General features: G+C 42.3%; 1 long non-coding RNA gene across 3 annotated transcripts; it reads right to left on the reverse strand.

Annotated features, from left to right (window-relative positions):
• Window positions 1-446: 446 nt before the first annotated feature.
• On the reverse strand, window positions 447-21,437 carry LOC126183775 (uncharacterized). 3 transcript variants are annotated; one of them, XR_007536809.1, is made up of 3 exons: window positions 21,296-21,437; window positions 20,831-20,948; window positions 447-1,777 (listed from the first exon to the last, which is right to left on the reverse strand). It is a non-coding gene; the product is annotated as an uncharacterized LOC126183775 (long non-coding RNA). The 3 variants fall into 3 exon arrangements; XR_007536810.1 differs by having other exon boundaries at window positions 20,831-20,952; window positions 21,232-21,420; XR_007536811.1 differs by lacking the exon at window positions 21,296-21,437 and adding an exon at window positions 21,232-21,252.
• Between the last annotated feature and the right edge of the window lie 232 nt (window positions 21,438-21,669).

A 21,669-nucleotide genomic window follows, 5' to 3' on the forward strand; every position in this document is an offset into this window, starting at 1 on the left:
TGGTTCAAACTATTGGTGAAACACATGCCTGAACAAGCCCACTTCAACTGGGATGTGGCAAGATACATACATATTTTTTAAAGATGACGAAAGGGCTTTTACAGTGAAATATCTACTGTCTTAGATAATTCCCATATTAATTATAAGATTTTCTTTTTAAACAGAAGTTTCTACCACCTCGTGATCCAGATACTTGCACAATAACACACAATGTCCACACCGAAACTCATTATAAATCAGTCACTTTGCCATTCTAGGAAACATCAGAAAATATTCACATCAATAGACAAATATACAAGCAGTACTTTCCATGAATACATCTGTTATCTGAACATCAGGTGTAACAAACTTATTAATACAGGTGGAATCTACAAATAATGTGAAAGAGAACATGTAACAATCTCTGAAGGAACCAAGGATTTCATGTAATGCAAAAGAAGACCAAATCATAAACATATAATTTAATGCATTTTGACATATTTCTTCATATACAGTGTTAACAATGCTACATAAATTTCAATACAAAATTTATATTTGTCAATTTAATGAACTATAATGTACTGTGGACTATTATTGTCATAGGTCAAGCATTACTGCAAGAATATGAAAAAGTGCTGATGGTTCCAAGAAAATAAATCTTTCTCTTCAACAGACAAACATTTCTGAATATCTCTGAATTCTAACATGAAAATGACATAGTTAAAAACAAAATAAATAGCAACAACATTATAGCTTTCTTAGCTATATAATAATAATAATAATAATATCAGAACATGAGGAATGCTTGCAGACTTGCAGAATAATTTTTAATGAAACTTCACTCACAGCAGATGCTGCTCCCTTTGTAAGTACTTCTATTAGTGCCTAAAACTTCTACAACTTTTGCATTCTTTTTTCTTGCACATATCAATTTTCATAGGACTCTGTTCAGTGTATACACTTTGTAAAGCTAGTTACATATTAACTGCATTGCATTTTCACACCAGAAGTATTACAAGAAATGCACCAAATCCACGAAAACCGAGAACAGAAAAAAAAGGTGTGAATAAAATTTGCCAAACTGATCATGTGAATATGTTTCCATCTATTACAATACAGTTGCTAGTATATATCACTTGAAACATTACACAGAAAGTAATTTATTAACAACAGTTAGTTTACACAGTGCTTTCGTACACAATGACGAACGACGAAAAGACAATTCAATTCCTCTTAAAACAGTAAGACATTAGTAGCATATCATTGGGAACAGAAAGGGGAAGTGAACTGTCATAATTTGCCAATAATATAGATTTTGTCAGTCAAAAGCTCAACAAGCATAAAATTAAGACTCACTTTGTGTGTATTAACACATTATAGAATGTATCTGTGCATGACTAATGCAATAAATTACACAAACACAATATTTTTATCACTGTTTCTTATTTCTTACCATGGACCATTATACAGTATATATGATGTACAAAAACTCTTTCCAAAAATATTTTTCGGTAAATGAACACTGTCACTTTCTGGTAAATTAAATATATTATCACAGCACTTACATTATCTTACATTAGATCAATTATGGCTAAGTGATGATGTTTCTCCATCAGTTTTGGGAACTTGTGCTTCCAGCTGAGACATTCTGTTCCTCAGGTCTGAGTTATCTTCCTTCAACGATCTATTTTCAGCTGTCAGTGTCTCCACAGTAGCCAAAGCTGCCTGCAGTTCGTTTTTTAATGCTTCAATTTCGGTTGATTCAGGGGACACAATTCTCATCTTGTTTTTTATGTAACTGTACACAGTTAAGAAAACTAACTTTCATTGTGAGCCTAAACTTTATGAAACAAAAACCAATATTCATGTGATATAATAAAACAGAATGCTGGATAAGAGTGAGCAATTAAAATATATTAATGTAGTAGTATTTTCATGTGAGGTGTTTTGGTGCAATTTGCATTTCAAAGCACGATTTTGTCCTCCTATGAAACTCTGTAATAATGTAAGTCACTTCTCACAATACACAACTGTCTGTTTACATGTCACAGAAAACCCGTTTTGATTGTGTAAATTATTTACAGTAATTTAGAGATCACAGCAAGTAGAACAATGGTACAGGCTCCCCATGAAGGGATGTTGTCAACACACATTAGTGTTGGTCTTCACATTCAGAGATTTATTAAACATAAATTCTAAGAAGTTGGAAACCAATACATAAAAGTTAATAGGGCACAATATCAAAAAACAAAATATAAATGGATACATAAAAAAAATCTACTCACCAAGCAGCGGCAGGGGAGAAAACACACACACACACACACACACACACACACACACACACACACACACATTTATATACACACAAAGGTTGAACTTTCACAAGCTTTCGGAGCCAGTGGCTCCTTATTCTGGCAGAACAGACACACACACACATATATATTTATATACACACAAAGGTTGAACTTTCACAAGCTTTCAGAGCCAGTGGCTCCTTATTCTGGCAGAACAGTTGAAGGGATAGGAATAGGGGTGAAGGAAAAGGACTGAAGAAGTTCAGGGGAAGGAACACAGTTCTGAAAAGTCATCCAGAACCCTGGGTCAGTGAAGACTTGCCAGACGTGGTCAGAAGGATGGGATTTGAAAACCTGAGTGCTTAAAGGTGGAAGACAGGGTAATATCCAAGACATAGATTACTACTAAAACATCATGCATGATTAACAAGAGTGAAAAGCAGAGCACATTGTAATTAACAGAGGTGGGAGGAGCAATGGCGTAAAATAGACAGGTCAGAAAATGAAAGATGTAGAAAACTAAAACGGAGTGAAGAAAGGAGTACTTACTGTGAAGAAATGCTAAGACAGAAGGAATTAATATAAATTAAGGCCAGGTGGGTGGCAAAAACAGAGGACATGCCATAGTGCTAGTTCCCACCTGTGGAGCTCTGAGAAACTGGTGTCTGTGGTGAAACAGGCCCCGAGGCCATGATTGTCATATTGTACAGTATGCTATGCAACAGGATATTGGTTGGTTGGTTTAAAAGAGGGGGGGAAGGGACCAAACAGCTAGGTCATCAGTCCCTTGTTCTGAATAAAACAATGCCACAAGGGTGAGAATAAAACAAGCAAGACTGACAACACAAAATGGAGAGAAAGGAAAAACCCCAAGAACAACGGAAGGGCAACAAACACTTAATGGAAAAAAGGGGAGAAGAAAACCACAGAAATGCAAGAAACAGGTAGAAGAGATCAAAACAACAAAGCAGGTTACCATGGCAGGCTGACTGCGAGAATAAAAAAGGAGAAGCCAGCCACTCTGCAACACATTAAAGCCTCCACCCTAAAAGCACTAGTAAGGAGGACACAGGGGGGCAAAAGACATGCTAAAATTTAGATCAAATGATACAACCCACCCTCACAAACAAAACATAAAACGAAATCAGCCGGTGAGGCGTTGTCACATAAAATTAGTGGCAACAAGTCCAGTAATCGAAGATTTTGTCGCACAGCAGTCACAGTGGGACAGTGCACCAGAATATGGGCCACTGTCAACCCCGCACTGCATCGACACTGAGATGGGTCTTCACAGCGCAGGAGGCAGCCGTGGGTCGCTCAAGCATGGCCAATGCAGAGCCGGCAGAGAACCACAGATTCTGTGCGAGAGGCCCGCATGGAGGACTGCCACACATCTGTAGTCTCCTTAATGGCATGCAGTTTTCTGTGCATACTGAGACTATGCCATTCCGCCTCCAAAGCTGAAAAACCTGGCAACGTAAAAATGAACACAGGTTAGTTATTGAAATGCCGATCTCCATAAGCTGTTTCAGTGTAGCCTGTCAGCAAGTTCATTGCCTGAGATTCCGACGTGTCCTGGGGTCCACAAAAACACCACTGAACGACCAGACCGTTTCCAGAGCATAGATGGACTCCTGGATGGTCACTACCAAAGGATGACTAGGGTGGCACTGGGCAATAACTTGTAGGCTGTTCAAGGAGTCAGGACACAGAAGAAACGACTCCCCAGGGCATGAATGGATGCGCTCAAGAGCGTGAGATATAGCCCCCAGCTCTGCAGTGAAAACACTGCAGCCATCGGACAAGGAATGCTGTGCAATATGTACTCCATGGACATACACGAAGCCTAGGTGACCATCCACCATCGAGCCGTCGGTGTAAATCACTTCATGGCCTCAGTACATGTCAAGAATCGAGATTAAGTGATAGCGGATAGTCCTTTGGGCCATGTGAAAGGTCCACGCGAAGCCGCGGCCAGGGTGTACACCATGGAGGTATACGCGATTGGACCTTGAGTATAGGTGGTTAAAGGCAAGGACTCCAGTTCAGATAGAAGGGATAGGACACAAACTGGAATTGTTAAGCCCTGACCTGGGCTGCCGATGCGGGAGATGAACCGCCATGGGTGGGAAAAGGAGACGGTAATTCAGATGTGCAGGAGAACTACTAATGTGTGCAACGTAACTGGCAAGCAGTTGTGCATGACTGACCTGCAATGGAGGTACTCCAGCCCCCGTAAGGACGCTGGTCACCGGACTCGTCGCAAAAGCTCCCATTGCTAGTCTAATGCCAAGGTGGTGCACTGGGCAAAGTAAACGCAACGCTGAGGGCGCCACCGAACCATCAACCAGACTCCCAATATCAAGGCAGGATTGATCAAGGGCTGTGTATAGCTGCAGCAGCGTAGAGCGATCTGCACCCCAGTTGGTGTTGCTCAGGCAGTGGAGCGCATTCAGGTGCTGCCAGCACTTCCACTTAAGTTGACGAAGGTGAGGAAGACAAGTCAATCGGGTGTCAAAAACCAGTCCTAAAAATTGATATGTATCCACTACAGTGAGAGGCTCACCATGAAGGTAAAGTTCTGGTTCTGGATGAACGGTACGACTCCGACAGAAATGCGTCACATACGACTTTGCAGCCAAAAACTGCAAGCCGTGGGCTAGAGCCCGTGACTTCGCCTTGTGGATGGCTCCCTGTAGACACTGCTCAGCAACACCCGTACTGGAAGAGCAGTACGAAATGCAGAAGTCGTCTGCTTACAGAGAGTGAGACGGACAGCCCTACAGCTGCTGCTGCTGCTAGACTGTTAATGGCCGTTAAAAATAGAGATAAACTCAATACCGAGCCCTGTGGGACCCCATTCTCCTGGATATTGGGGGTGGGGGGCGGCACTATGAGAAGCACCAACTTGGACACGGAAAGAACGAAGCAACAGGAAATTCTTGATAAAAATCAGGAGCGGGCCTCGGATACCCCACTTGTATAACGAGCCAGGGGATATGATGTCGCCAGGTTGTGTCACACTCTTTTCGTAAAAAAAAAAAGAGAAGATGGCAACAAGGTGTTGGCATCTGGATAAGGCTGTTCAGATGGCATACTCGAGGGACATAAGATTATCAGTGGTAGAGCGACCCAGACGGAAACCACCCTGGCATAGAGTCAGTACGCCACGTGACTCCAGGACTCAACCCAACCGCCGACATACCGTATGTTCCAGCAGCTTACAAAGAACGTAGGTGAGGCTGATGGGCAGATAGCTATCAGCATCAAGCAGGTTTTTACTGGGTTTGAGCACCAGAATGATGAAGCTGTCCCGCCACTGCGATGGAAAGATGCCATCACACCAGATCCGGTTGAAGATCATGAGGATATGTCGCTTGTAGTCAGATGATAGATATTTAACCATCTGACTGTGGATCTGACCTGGCCCAGGAGCTGTGTTGGGGCAATGTGCAAGGGCACTGAGGAGCTCCCACTTTGTAAATTGGGTGTTACAGGATTCACTGTGGCATGTAGTGAACGAGAGAACTTTCTCTTCCATCCGCCGTTTGAGGCTGGGGGGTAATTCTCCGATGCATAGGGACGAGCATAGTGTTCAGCAAAATGTTCTGCAATCGTGTTTGCGTCGATAGATAACACGCCATTTATGTTAATGCCAGGAACACCCGTTGGGGTCTGGTACCCAAAAACTTGTTTGATCTTTGCCCAGACTTGGGAAGGTGACATATGGCACCCAATGGACGACATATAACTCTCCCAACACTACTGTTTCCACCTTTAGATAAGATGGCCAACTCGGGCACGGAGCTGTTTAAAGGCTATGAGATGCTCCAGGGAAGGGTGCTGCTTATGCCGCTGTAGATCTCACTGACACTCCTTAATTGCCTCAGTGGCATCCGGCTACCACCAAGGTAGGGATCGCGTTTTATGCTGCAGAAATGATCATTGTAGTTACCTGCTCAACCACCACATCAATGTTACCATGTGGGGGAGATTCAACGGTGACAGCGGAGGTGAAAGTTTCCCAGTCCACCTTGTTTACAGCCCATCTGGGCAGATGTCTGTGGGCCTGACGCCAGGGCAGCAACAGGAAGATGGGGAAGTGGTCACTACCACACAGGTCGTCATGTGCTTTCCAGTGGATAGATGGGAGAAGGCCAAGACTGCAAACCGAGAGAGAGATCAATGGCCGAATATGTGCCATGTAACACACTGAAATGTGTGGCGACCCCAGTATTTAAGAGGCAGAGATCGAATTGTGACAGTAAATTTTCGACATCTCTGCCTTGGCCAGTAAGAATTGTGTCACCCCACAAGAGGTTATGAATGTTAAAATCTCCCAAAAGTAGGAAAGGTTTAGGGAGTTGATCAATCAGTGCAGCCCATGCGTTCAGGGGTACTGCACCGTCTGGAGGAAGATATACATTTCAGACAGTTATTTCCTGCGACATCCTTATCCTGACAGCCACAGCTTCAAGAGGGGTTTGAGGGGGCACAGGTTCACTGCATACTGGGTTCAGGACATAGAGACGAACTCCACCTGACGCTCTATTATAGTTGCTACGGTTCCTGAAATATCCCTTATAGCCATGGACGGCAGGAGTCCGCATTGCCGGGAACCAGGTTTCTTGGAGGGCAATGCAGAAAGCAGGTGTAAAGCTTAACAATTGCCATAGCTCAGCCAAGTGATGCAAAAAAACCACCGCAATTCCACTGGAGGATGACGTTATCGTGAGGCTGGGAAGGCATGAAGCGCACAAGGAGGCAGGTTATGCCTCAGGGTCACCTGCTGCCTCCGTTTGAGTATTTGTAGCCATTTCTATGGTGGATGAGGCATCAGTGAGATCCAGATCCGCAGGTAATGCTAAGACCTCTACTGCATCCTCAGATGAAGAACTGATAGGGAGTGATGGTGTTGGGGTCACCAGAGGGTCCTGTTTATTAGCAGACTACCACTTAGTTTGCTTGCTCTCTTGCTTCTCTTAAGGGGCTTGGTGGGAAGATTTCGCTGAAGCAGCTTCAGGCATGGAGGAAGACCGTGAAGCTCTTCATCCAGCAGCTTTTGGCTCCTTTAGCCACTGGTGAGTGTCCGCCATGGCATTAGTGGAGACCTCGGAAGAGAGGGCCCCAAGGGACCCCTTCCGCACGGGAGGAGCTGTTGCTTCTCTGGCAGGGGGGAGGGGACCAATGTCCCCTGTGTTTGGGGACAAAGTAGGCGCTTTGGAAGCAATGGAGGAAGATTTGCCCTCTACCACCAAGGGGGCAGAAGTATTCTGGTGGCCCGGAGTACCCACTGTTTGTGGCACAGCGTGAGGAACCACTGGCACTTGGGACGGTGATGGTGACGTAGCTGCAGCATATGTCGACATCAACCAAATGGAGTGTAATTTTTCGAATTTACGTTTAGCCTCTGTGTAAGTCAACCTGTCCAGGGTCTTGTACTCCATAATTTTCCACTCATTTTGAAGTACTGGGCAGTCTGGCGAGCAGGGGGAGTGGTGCTCTCCACAGTTGACACAAGTGGGAGGTGGCGCACATGGAGTATCTGGGTGCAGTGGACGTCCGCAGTCTCAACACGTGGCACTGGAAGTGCAACGGGAAGACATGTCCGAACTTCCAGCACTTAAAATACCGCATAGGGGGAGGGACGTATGGTTTAATGTCACACCAGTAAATCATCACCTTCACCTTTTCAGGCAATGAATCACCCTCAAACGCCAAGATGAAGGCACTGGTAGCAACCCTGTTGTCTTTGGGTCCCCTGTAAACCCGCCGGATAAAATGAACACCCCACTGTTCTAAATTGGTGCGGAGCTCGTCGTCAGACTGCAAGAGGAGAACACAATGGAAAATAATCCCCTGGACCATGTTGAGGCTTTAATGGGGAGTGATGGGAACAGGAAGATCACCCAGCTTGTCACAGGCAAGTAACGCTCGGGATTGGGCTGGGGATGCTGTCTGAATCAAGACTGCGCTGTTTCGCATCTTGGACAGTGCTGTCACTTCTCTAAACTTACCCTCAAGACGTACAACGAAAAATTGAGCTTCATTGGTAGAAAAAGAGTCCCCTCCGGTTCTGCTAAAGACTAAAAACCGAGGCGAATAGGGTTCTCTCCATTCTGTAGCTCTACGTTCCTCCCAACGTGTAGCGAGGGAGGGAAATGATATAGGGTCATACCTGCTGGCATTGTATTCTATCTTGCCCTTCAGGGGCTCTCCCCATGGGCGCCACCCAGCCACAGCAAATGCCAACTTGCATTATGGCCGTTGCCATGAGTCCTGATGCCCCAGGAAGACAGGCATCTACTCCTCGGCATACGTGGGGAGTTTACAGCTCAGTCATCAGCAGTGCGATCCCTGTGTTGTCAAGAGGCTACCACTAAATGGGTACATGACGGCTCCACCACAACAGACTGGCTACCGTACTGGATATTCTGTGCAGAGGAATCCAGTATTCTCATGGGGGCAAAAGAGGACAGGAGACAACGGAAGATGACATACCCCTGAAAGTGTCCTCGCCCAAATAGATGAATTGCAGGTGGAGAAGCAAAGCAATGACAGGAGATCAAATCTAAGGGCACTCTAGCATCATGTAAGGCATCCTTCCCCATGTGGCTCGCACTTTTGTAGAATTCTGAAGGTGGCAGGTCAAACCATAGAATGGGACCTGAACTCATAGGGCTGAAAAGTGAGACTCCTTTTAGTCGCCTCTTACGACATGCAGGAATAACTCGTGCCTATTCTAACCCCCAGACCCGCAGGGGGGCACAGGATATTGTGTGTTGCTCGTATACACCTTCTGCCTATTACCATTCATACTGACTGATAACTGCGTGGTAGTCATGCCGATGTAAAAGGCCGAACAGTGTTTACATAACAGCTGGTATATGACGTGTCATTTCACAGGTGGTTCTCCCTTTGACAGCATATGTTTTGTCAGTTACAGGGGTGGAATAGGTGGTGGTAGAGGGATGTATAGGGAAAGTCTTGCAGCGGGGACTGTCACGAGTAGGAGCCATAGGGCAGGAGAATGGGTGCATCTACCTCTACATTGCTGCCCTGCAAATCACATTTAAGTACCTGGCAGAGGGTTCATCAAACCACCTTCACAATTCTCTATTATTCCAACCTCGTATAGCACGCAGAAGGTACAAACACTTATATCTTTCTGTACGAGCTCTGATTTCCCTTATTTTATTATGGTGATCATTTCTCCCTATGTAGGTTGGCATCAACAAAGTATTTCCACATTCTGTGGAGGAAGTTGGTGATTGGAATTTCATGAGATGACCCTACAGCAACGAAAAATGCCTTTTTTTTAATGACGCCCATCCCAAATCCTGTATCATTTCAGTGACACACTCTCCCCTATTTCGCAATAATACAAAACATACTGCCCTTCTTTGAACTTTTTTGATGTACTCCATCAGTCCTATCTGGTAAGGATCCCACACAGCACAGCAGTATTCTAAAAGAGGACGGACAAGCATATTGTAGGCAGTCTCCTTACTAGACTTGTTACATTTTCTACGTATCCTCCCAATAAAATGCAGTCTTTGGTTAACCTTCCCTACAACATTTTCTATGTGTTCCTTCCAATTTAAGTTGTTTGTAATTTTAATTCCTAGATATTTAGTTGAATTTATGGTTTTCAAATTTGACTAATTTATTGTGTAACCACAGTTTAATGGATTCCTTGTAACACTCATGTGGATGACCTCACACTTTTCATTGTTTAGGGTCAATTGCCAATTTTTGCACTATACAAATATCTTTTCTAAATCATTTTGCAATTTGTTTTGATCGTCTGATGACTTTACTAGTCGATAAACGACAGCGGCACCTGCAAACAACCTAAGATGGCTGCTCAGATTTTCTCACAAATCGTTTTTATAGACAAGGAACAGCAAAGGGCCTATAACATTACCTTGGGGAACGCCAGAAATCACTTCTGTTTTACTCGATGATTCTCCATCAATTACTATGAACTGTGACATTTCTGACAGGAAACAGAAATACAGAATCAATCTGAAATCCCTTGTCAATAGCACTCAGCACTTCATGCGAATAAAGAGCTAGTTGTGTTTTACAAGAACGATGTTTTCTAAATCCATGTTGACTATGTGTCAATAGACTGTTTTCTTTGAGGTAATTCATAATGTTCAAACACAATATATGTCCCAAAAGCCTGCTGTCTATCGACGTTAATGATATGGGCCTGCTATTTAGTGGACGTGGACTACTACTACTACTACTACTACTACTACTACTACTGCTACCACCACCACCACCACCACCACCACCACCACCACCACCTTTCTTGAACATTGGTGTGACCTTTGCAACTTTCCAGTCTTTGGGTATGGATCTTTCTTTGAGTGAACAGCTGTATATGATTGTTAATTAGAGAGCAATTGCATCAGCATACTCTGAAAGGAACCTAATTGGTATACAGTCTGGACAAGAAGACTTGCTTTTATTAAGAGATTTAAGTTGCTTCACTACTCCAAGTATATCTATTTCTATGTTACTCATATTGGCAGCTCTTCTTCATTCAAATTCTGGAATATTTACTTCATCTTTTTTGAAGGCTGTGATTAGTAACTCTGCTTTGGCAGCACTTTCTTCGATAGTATCTCTATTCTTATCGTGCAGAGAAGGCATTCATTGTGTCTTGCCACTAGCATACTTCACGGGGTGTAAGGCTAGTTCGCGTCCGTAGTAGAATACTACACCTGCACCCTGGGTAACGCTAAATGAACTAGCACTAAAGGCAACCAGATAATCCAGATAATCTTGTGCTGGATCTCCTGGTAAACACATCATGAGTGATACCGACCAAATGAACGATGAAGAATTGACTAGAGCACTCGGACCGTGCCTCCGAGTCTGCCACCTAAACATTGAAGGCATAAGTAGGAGCAAATGTGAATTTCTCCAGAGAGTTCTCACTCAGAACAAAATCGACGTAGTCGCGATACAAGAGACTCATGCGGAAAACATAGATCAGCTGGCCTCTAGAGGAAAAATCCCTGGATTCAAGATACTGGGAGCCACCTATCACCGCAATTACGGTGTGGCAACCTACATACGAAATAAGATAGAAAATGCTTCCCTGTGTAAGATATCTACAGACAACAACATACATGAAGTTGCTGTCAAAATTGGCGAGACCGCTATAGTTAACATCTATAAGCCTCCCGGCTGTCCATGGCCTCCAGAAGTACTCCAAGAATATCCCCACCCTGCTATCTACGTAGGAGACTTTAATAGTCACCATGAGAACTGGAAGTACGCACGAAAGACGAGAACGGTGAATCCCTGATGAGCTGGAGTGAGGAGACTAACACCCACCTGATTTTCGACGCTAAGGACCGCGGAACATTTCGATCAGCAGCATGGAGACGAGATTATAACCCTGATTTATGTTTTGTCACTAAAAACAAAAATAACCAACCGCTAGCCGCAACTCATGAAGTCCTGTCTGATTTCCCACATAGCCAGCATCGCCCTGTTATCTTAGAAGTCGGAATTAACATCCCAATCATAAAATCTTTTCCTCGCCCACGATGGAATTTCCAGAAGGCAGACTGGGCCACCTTTGCAGAAAACCTTGACAAGTGTCTAGGTTGGATACCCCCGACTAGGGACAACTATGACAGATTTGTGGGAGCAGTCATCGCCACGGCTAAGAGGAATGTACCCAGAGGCTACCGGAAAGAGTACATCCCAGGCTGGAATTAGAGATGCGAAGACCTGTACCAGGAATTTACCGAAACCAACGTCCAAGAAATCGCGGACGAACTGTTGCACAGCTTAGACGCAGCTCGACGGGAAAAATGGATGGACACCGTGGAGAATCTAGATTTCACTAAATCCAGTAGGCAAGCATGGACCCTACTTCGTAACCTGGGAGGCAGTAAACGTAAAATAAAAGACACCCACCCGATAACCCCTAACAATGTGGCCGCACACATAGTTAGAACCTCAAGAGCACCAACGGACAGAACACACACCACGACCGTCAAACGTGAATTAAGATCCTTAAAACGAAGGGCATCGCCTACCTCCGAATTTTCCCAGTCTATCACAGCGGAAGTAGTTGCAGCAACCGTGTCAAAAATCAAAAGTGGCGAGGCTCCCGGCTTCGATGGCATCCACCCGGAATTCCTACTTCACTGTGGAAAATATACTAGAACATGGCTCGCAAACTTCTTAACAGATATTTTAGAATCGGGTAATATCCCACACCAGCTTAAACGAGCAAAGATTATAGCGATACTAAAGCCAGGCAAACCTAATGACATGCCCCAAAACTACCGCCCTATGGCTCTGCTGAACTGTGTCTATAAGCTGCTGGAACGTATCATCTACAACAGAATAAGCGGAAAAATTCTTGAAGTGTTACCGATTGAACAGGCAGGTTTTCGACCCAACCGCAGTTGCACCGACCAGATCCTCTCCCTAGCAACTCACATAGAGGCGAGCTTTCAGAAAAAACTCAAAACATCAGTAGCCTTTATTGACCTATCAGCCGCTTATGATACCGTTTGGCGACAAGGCCTGATATTTAAGTTGCTGCGGGTCATACCATGTAACAAGCTGGCCAACCTCATTGATAACATGCTCACAGATAGAAGTTTCAGAGTCATAATGGGCGACTTAAAAAGTGACCAAATGAAGCTCAACAATGGTTTACCACAAGGCTCCGTTCTGGCGCCATTGATGTTTAACCTCTACATATCTGACTTACCTGAAACCACTTCTCAAAAATTCGGATATGCCGACGACTGGGCAATAGCTGCAAGAGGCAGATCAATGGAGGCAACGGAAAACACATTAACTGCGGATCTAACAAAGCTGGGAGATTACTTCCGAAGGTGGAGATTACGGCCAAACGCAACGAAAACGGAGGTGACATGCTTTCACCTCGACAATGCCCAAGCAAAAAGAAAGCTCAACGTCCATTTCGAAAACAGGCTGCTCTACCATAATAATTACCCCAGATATCTAGGCGTCACCTTTGATAGAACCCTAACATTCAAGGAACACCTACGTAATACAGCCGCAAAACTTAAAATTCGAAATAATATCATACAGAAGCTATGTGGGACTACGTGGGGCTCTTCCGCGGCTGTACTGAGATCTTCGGCTCTGGGACTTGTCTACACAACAGCAGAATATGCCGCACCGGTATGGCTAAACAGTAAACGCACAGGCTTGATCGATGCTCAACTAAACTACACAATGAGGATGATATCAGGAACAATAAAGCCAACGCCTTTACACTGGCTACCTATACTGAGCAACATTCCCCCACCGGACCTGCGCAGAGAGAACGCTCTCTTACGTGAGTATGGAAAAGTGCTGAACAACGAGAAACTGCCAATCCATAAGGATGTTCCTGCCCTGGAGATGAACAGATTGCGCTCCAGACACCCCTCTTTAAAAAAGGCAAAAAATATGCATCCTCTCAACCCGGATTATGGCAACCTCTGGAAAACGCGGTGGAGAGAATCTGTGCCCCAAAACCTGCAGAATATGCCATGTATCAATGTCCAACCACCAGGATTCAATTTGCCAAGGAAAACTTGGACGACCTTGAATCGAATTCGGACAAATAATGGCAGATGTGCAGACAGCCTCCACAGGTGGGGTAAAATCACCACCCCGAGATGTACCTGCGGTGCGGACCGGCAGACGATTCGTCACATCGTGGAAGATTGCCCTCTGAGATGTTTTGCAGGAGACCCCAATGAGTTTCTGACCGCGACTGAAAGTGCAATAGACTATGTCACAAATCTGGATGTTTGTTTGTGAACTTTTGTTTGTTATATACACTATTTTAAATACTTTTATATCTACAACTATATGTTATACACTGTGACTACTCTTTATTTCTGTGTCTTATGATTTTTATGTCTTTTTTTATATGATGTGTTACATGCCATAAGCTAAATAAATAAATAAGCATACTTCACACATGACCAGAATCTCTGGATTTTCTGCTAGGTTTCGAGACAAAGTTTCATTGTGGAAACTATTATAAGCATCTCACACTGAAGTCCACGCTAAATTTCAAGCTTCTGTAAAGGATCGGCAATCTTTAAGATTTTGCATTTGTTTAAATTTGGCATGCTTTTTTTCATTGTTTCTGGAATAGTGCCCTGGCCCGTTTTGCTTATCAGGGAGGATCTGCTCTGTCATTTGTTAATTTATTTGGTATAAATCTCTCAATTTCTGCCAATACTATTTCTTTGAATTCAAGCCACCTCTGGTCTACACATATATTGTTAATTTGGAAGGGGTGGCATTTGTCTCTTAGGAAGGCGTCAAGTGAATTTTTATCTGCTTTTTTTGAATAGGTATATTTTTCATTTATCTTTGGAGGATTTGGGGTTACAATATTCAATCTTGCTACGACAACCTGTGTTCACTAATCACTGTATCCGTTTTGATGCTCATTATTAACTCAGGATTATTTGTTGCCAAGAGGTCAAGTGTGTGTTTGCAACTGTTTATTATTCGCGTGGGCTCATGAACCAATTGCTCGAAATAATTTTCAGAGAATGCATTTAGCACAATTTTGGATGATGTTTTATGAGTACATCTGGAATTAAAAATGTATTTTCGCCAACATACCAAAGGTAAATTAAAGTCACCACCAACTGTAATGGTATGAATCGGGTATGGGTTTGAAATCAATTATAGTTGGTGGTGACTGTAACTTACCTTCAATATGTTGGTGAAAATACACTGTTTAATTCCAGAGGTATGCATAAAACATCATCCAATATTGTGCTAAACACATTCTCCGAAAATTATTTCGAGCAGTTAGTTCGTGAGCCCATGCGAATAGTAAATGGTTGTAAAAACACACTTGACCTCTTAGAAACAAATAATCCTGAGTTAGTAATGAGCAGAAGGAGCATAGGGCCTGACCAAGATATTGCATATATTGGGAGGGCAACAAAAAGATATTCTAGGTGTGATGGGAAAAATCTGACAGAATCGATCTCACTTCAGGGCATGATTTTAGGAAGTCATGGCCTTGTCGACACAGCTGTTGGGATAATTATGCCCAGTGAAGGCTGACGTGAGAGTGGTGGCGTATTGCTGTAAAGATTCTGTATCTGAACAAACAGGTTTGCCTCAAATGCCAAGGCTGTATGGGAGGAAACGTTTGACATGGAAAGGATGGCAACTGTCAAAATTTAGGTACTGTTATTTGTTAGTAGGTTTAATGTGGATGGAAGTATATAGCTGGCCTTTGGTGAGGATGAGGTCAACATCAAGGTGAATAACATGGGTTTGGAATAGGACCATGTGAAATTTAATTGGGAGAAGGTATTAAGAGATTCCAGGAATTTTAATAGGTCAGCCTCGTCATGAGTCCATATGGCAAAAATGTCATCGATGTATCTAAACCAAACCAGGGGCAGAAGGCTTATGAATCCCATGAAAGCCCCCTCCAAGCCACCCATGAAAAGGTTGGCACAGGAAAGAGCCATCTGGGTTCCCATGGCCGTAATCCTGATCTATTTGTGTATCTGCCTCTCAAAGGTGAACTGTAAAATTTATTAAGGTGAGTAGGAAGGATGTCATAGTTTTGGAATCAAGTGAGCAATGACTGAGGAAATGTTCAGTAGCAGACAGACCATGTGCATGGTGAATGTTGGTATAGAGGGAGCTGGCTTCAATGGTGACAATAAAGGTGTGTGGTGGGAGTGGGACAGGCACAGATTTCAGTCAACCTAGGAAATGGTTGGTATCGTTAATATAGGAGGGAAGCCTTTGTATTACGGGTTTCAGGTATTGATTAACTAACGCAGACATACATTCAGTGGGTGCTTTGAAGCCAGCAACTATAGAATGGCCAGGGTGATTGGGGTTTTGGCTCTTAGGAAGAAGGTAAAAGGTGGAGGTGCGTGGTTTGGTTGGGTTAAGAAGTTCTATGGCTTGAGGTGTAAATCCTTGTGATGGGCCTGAGGTTCGGAGGGACTGCAGGTCAGTTTGAATCAGAAGGATAGGATCTTGATGGCAGTTGCTGTATGTAGAGGTGCCAGACAGCTGGTGTAGGCCTTCAATACATACTCATACCGGTGAAGTGCCACAATGGTTCACCCTATAGTTGCTGGCTTCAAAGCACCCACTGAATGTATATCCAGTACTGGTACTGCTAATCCCACCACAAAACGACTTCGGAGCACACCACCCGTCACCCAGTATCATCCTCGTCTTGAATGTATTAATCAGCAACTTCGACAAAGGCACGACTTCCTAAAATCATGCCCTGACACGAGATCCATTCTGTCTGAGATTTTTCCCACCACACCTAGAATATCTTTTTGTCGGCCTTCCAATACCCACAATAACCTTAACAAACCCTATGCTGCTCCTGCACCCATCTCCCTTCCCTATGACTCCTACCCATGAGCATCTCTACTGCAAGACTTGTTCTACACATCCTCCTACCACCAGCTATTACAACCCTGTAACTGGCAAAACATTTAATATCAAAGGGAGAACCACCTGTGAAATGACATGTCATATACCAACTGTTATGTAAACACTGTTCAGCCTTTTACATCGGCGTAACCCAGTTGTCACTCAGGATAAATGGGCATAGGCAGAGGGTGTATACGAGCGCAACACACAATACCCTGTTGCGGAGCATTCTGTACAACGTGAAGTCACAACTTCGGTTCCTGTTCCACCACACGTGCCATCTGGATTCATCCCCCATGCACCAGTTTCTCATAACTCTGCAGGTGGGAACTAACACTACAACACATCCTCTGTCCTTGCCACCCACCTGGCCTTAATTTACATTAATTCCTTCTGTCTCACCATTTTTTTCACAGTAACTACTCCTTTCTTCACACTATTTTAGTTTTCTACATCTTTCATTTTCTGATCTTTCCAATTTTGGCCATCCCCGCTCCCAAATCCGTTACATATTATGCATCTTGCTTCTCACTGTTATTAATCATGCACGATGTTTCAGTACTAATTTCTGTCTTGCATATTACCCTGTCTTCCACCTTTAAGCTCTCTGGTTTTCAGATCTCATTAGGTGCAGTCCCCAACAATCAGCCTTTCCTTCTCATCCTGACTGGTAAGTTTCCACTAACCCAGGTTCTCGATAACTTTTCTGAACTGTACCCCTTCCCCTAAACCTCTCCAGTCCTCTTCCTTCACCTCTCTTTGTGTGTGTGTGTGTGTGTGTGTGTGTGTGTGTGTGTGTGTGTGTGTGTTTTAAATATGATGTCTGATTTTCAAACAGCTGGTGGTAATAAACTAGGCTCAACATATCAGTTTGACTAGGATCACAGTACAAATTGGATACTAATACCTACATACTAGTTTCCTATTACAAACAAACAAAATGCCTCAAAATAACATAACCATTGCCATTTTAACACTGAGTACTGCATTTTATTGATGTGCTATCGCTTGATAAGGGGACAAACATTTTCAGTGTGTGATTTTATAGTAAAATTTTGAACACGGCTACTTATTTCAGTGACCGTTTATAAATGAAAATTGAAACATGAGCCCTCGGTCACAATCTTTAGTCTTATGAACCAGGTTTCAACACAGAGTGCCTTCATCATAATTTAAACGTTTAATGTGGCCTATAACATAATTACAAATTTATGGGAAAAGAAATGTTTTTATATAAAGGTGTAAGTACTGACTAACAGTATAAGACAGAGACAGTACTTACATGTCACGTATAAAACAAACAACAGGCCAAAAGGTCTTTAGTCACAAAATATTTTTAAAAAGAATGCATTAAGGCGAGCCACTATGGGCTGCTCATACCTATACAGCCCATAGTGGCTCACACACACACACACACACACACACACACACACACACACACACACACACTCTGCAAGTCAAGGAAATATAGCTATGAAAATCTGATAAGAGAAATAACTGAAAGCAATTCGTACAAGCATTGCAAGGTTTCTTCAAATGGTTGCATAATTCAATAGATTAAACAGAAACAAGTGACAGTTAATCATGAAACTATTGAAATTCCATAAATAGTGCCACAAGAGACATTTAAAAGACATTCGAGGTAATGTAGAAAGGGAATAAGCTGGGTGATGGTGCTTTAATAGAAATTATTAAAGCTGGAGGCAAATTTACATGAAAGACTCGTGGAAATTAGTTTACCAAATGTTTGTGAAATAAGAAAATTACTCCACTGGGAACCAATGCTGTAATAATCAGTCTTCTCCACAAGAAAGGAGTCAGACAGAATACAAAAACTACAAAACTATCAGCCCCCTATTCAGAATAAATTCATTAAGATTATCACCAACTGCTTACATTGAAACATTACATTTTAATCAAGCAAAGGAACAAACAGGCTTTACAAGTGGATATAACACAATTGAGCAACTTATGAATAAAATTATATAACAGAGCAATCGGTATTAATGAGCACTCTGCCTAGACTTCTGATATGTTAAGAAAACTTTGGAGTCAACTCAACACAGTCTGTCTCAACAGCTCTTGGTAGTTGAGGCACTGATTCAACTTGTGTTAGTATACTGAAATACATTGGCCCCAACACAAAGGCTGCACGAACTTAACATTTAAAGCCTAGCAGCAATTTCAAAACTATCACTGTGGTGCTCCATCTTGTGCAACAATGTAAGTGAAGTGTCAACTAGATCTGCTAAATAGTTTTGTATACACAACTTTTTAAAGCCAAACTCATCCAAAGTTGGCAAAGGTTTGTAAAGAATCTGCTCCATTTCCAGCAGTTATGAAATATGTTGTACAATTCTGGTATGCCGTACTTCTTTTTAGGGTGACTCACAGATGAAAACTCCAGCAATGTACACCATATGGTACTGGGTGATCAGCGATTACAGGTGTATGAAATTCTTGATGCAACAGTCTTATCAAAATGAAGATGACACAGGTTACGCAAAGCATTAACTGCAAGAAATCTTACACAGTGAAAGTTTGATTACCTTGCAGTAGGTAAAACATAAATACACAAAGTTGAATATGATTAGGCAAGGATGGGGTAGGAAGTAGCCATGGCCTTTTCAATGGAACCATCCCAGCATTCATCTTAGCAACTTGGGGAAAACATGGAAAACCCAAGTGAGAATGTCCACACAGGGATTTGAACCCTACTACTCTTGAATACAAGTCTAGAGCCTTCACATTTATCATATATTGCCTACAACACTCATTCAGACCTTCACCTATACAAAAGCTAAGGTGCAAGGTTAATTCTAGGAATGTAACTGAAAACTTTAAGTTACAAGTCATGCTGGTTGCTTCAATCATTTTTTGGAGTCTTTGGAAGGAGCCTAGTATGATCTAAGAACACGGTCACATCACATGGAACAAGTCACTAGGCAGAACACTGAGTTCCCTATTTTGTTAGTATTTCACAAGAACACAACTTAATGTTGCACAGTCAAATTATTGATTATAAATCAATCTGTCAATACCAGCACATGCTTTTTTGCAGCGCAGTACCTTTAAGGCTTTTCAACAGAGGTGTCGCAGACAGTAGCTACATATCACTCATATCCAAAGAGGACTTCATATTTATTAGTAAGGAGGAGGGGTGTAGTACCTTGGATTATTCCCTTCTTCAAAGCAAATTCGCAGCAGCTTCCAGTAGATAGAGAACAGCCAAAGAAGCTTTTAACCCTGTAAGTGACAAATGTTTTGTCCAGCATAACAATGAAATTCATGTCTATAGGTATTCTTTGGGAATAGCAATGAATAAACCTGCTCAATTTATTACAATATGTACTATTATCATAAATATCGGGGTGGTAAGTATTAGTACCAATGAATCAGGAGCATAACAATTATATACCTATCGTAATTCCAGCTGTTATCTATTTACCAGGATTTGTTACAGGGTTAAGTGTCCACAAACTGCATTCAACTCATACAAAATCAGGCACAGCACAAGCAATTGTTACATTCTTATTATACTTTAAGGACCAAAGTTATACTGAATAAAGAGAACATATAGATACACTGGCAGTCAAAAACTACAGAAAGCTACGACACAATCAGTAGAAAAGGTGTAAATTTACGACACCAGATTTTTTTTCAAAGTTATACTGAATAAAGAGAACATATAGATACACTGGCAGTCAAAAACTACAGAAAGCTACGACACAATCAGTAGAAAAGGTGTAAATTTACGACACCAGATTTTTTTTTTTTAATAAGTGTCACAGTAATAATGCAGAAAGATATAGAGCAGTTCACGTTTTGGAGCTAAATGTCCAAGAGTATACGGTTTGAACACATGTGTAAACAGACTGCAGTTAAATGCTCTAAAAAGCTGTTAACAGCAACCCCTCCAGTAGACAATCGAGTCGTCCCAATCTCCTTACTATCAATGAAGAGGATACAGAAAAATCTATGATAGTCTTATTGATACTACCTACCTTGCACTGGATTGTTGGATATGAAGATCTACATACACAGCGTGTTTAAAACTCTATCGCTAAAAGCCAGTAAACAAAGATTAATTATTTCGTAGAAAAGGATACTCCAAAGGTTGAGCTGGACGTTCCTTTTCTTCGTAAAGTGATACGAGTATTCTCGTGAAAGTTTCCATGACACCGCCTTTCTCCAAATATTTTCGGAATTCTTCGCAATGTGTTTCCACTGACTACAAACAAAAACAATACAGATAAACAACATGTCAATTCAGAAACAATATTTGACAGTTAATGTAAAGCGGCCAAGGGAAGTACGAGTTTGCTGATGAACGCAAACATGTCACGTTGTGCTCCGAAGTTAGCACGCACAGTTAACCGTGTACTAATGCAACTGCAAAAAATATCACTAATTACAAATTCCTACATGCATTATTACTTTTCTTTTTCCACAAAGGAACTACGCAGGAATCAGGTATAAAGGAGCACTTGACATAAGGAATCTCAAATACTTGCAAATTATCGCCGCTGGTTTCTCAAGCACATACTTCATTTTATGGAATCATATTCTGTAACTTGCCATTTTTTGTTTGTTTTATAAAAGGTTTACACTACGTTTATCCTCCAATGAAATACCTAAACCCAATTGCTCAATTAACTTTCTCAGCTCAAAAACCAAATACAGCCAACGATAAATAAAGGTGGTCACGGATATTACACTCTGCATGTAGAATCTGTACGTTTTGTTTAATTTTAATTATTCTTTTTTTAGCAACTGAAATCTTACATCCGTGGATCATATCTCAGTAATTACTTGATTTTATTTGTTAAACAGGAACTCTATCGCATACACATGTATGATTGTAATTTTGATGTACAATATTTTAACATTTCAGGCCGACTCTCACTGGACGGTTGCAGTGCAGCATGAACGTCACCATCAATAGTCA

Source organism: Schistocerca cancellata, chromosome 4 (assembly GCF_023864275.1).
Source record: "Schistocerca cancellata isolate TAMUIC-IGC-003103 chromosome 4, iqSchCanc2.1, whole genome shotgun sequence".
NCBI classification, from domain to species: domain Eukaryota; kingdom Metazoa; phylum Arthropoda; class Insecta; order Orthoptera; family Acrididae; genus Schistocerca; species Schistocerca cancellata.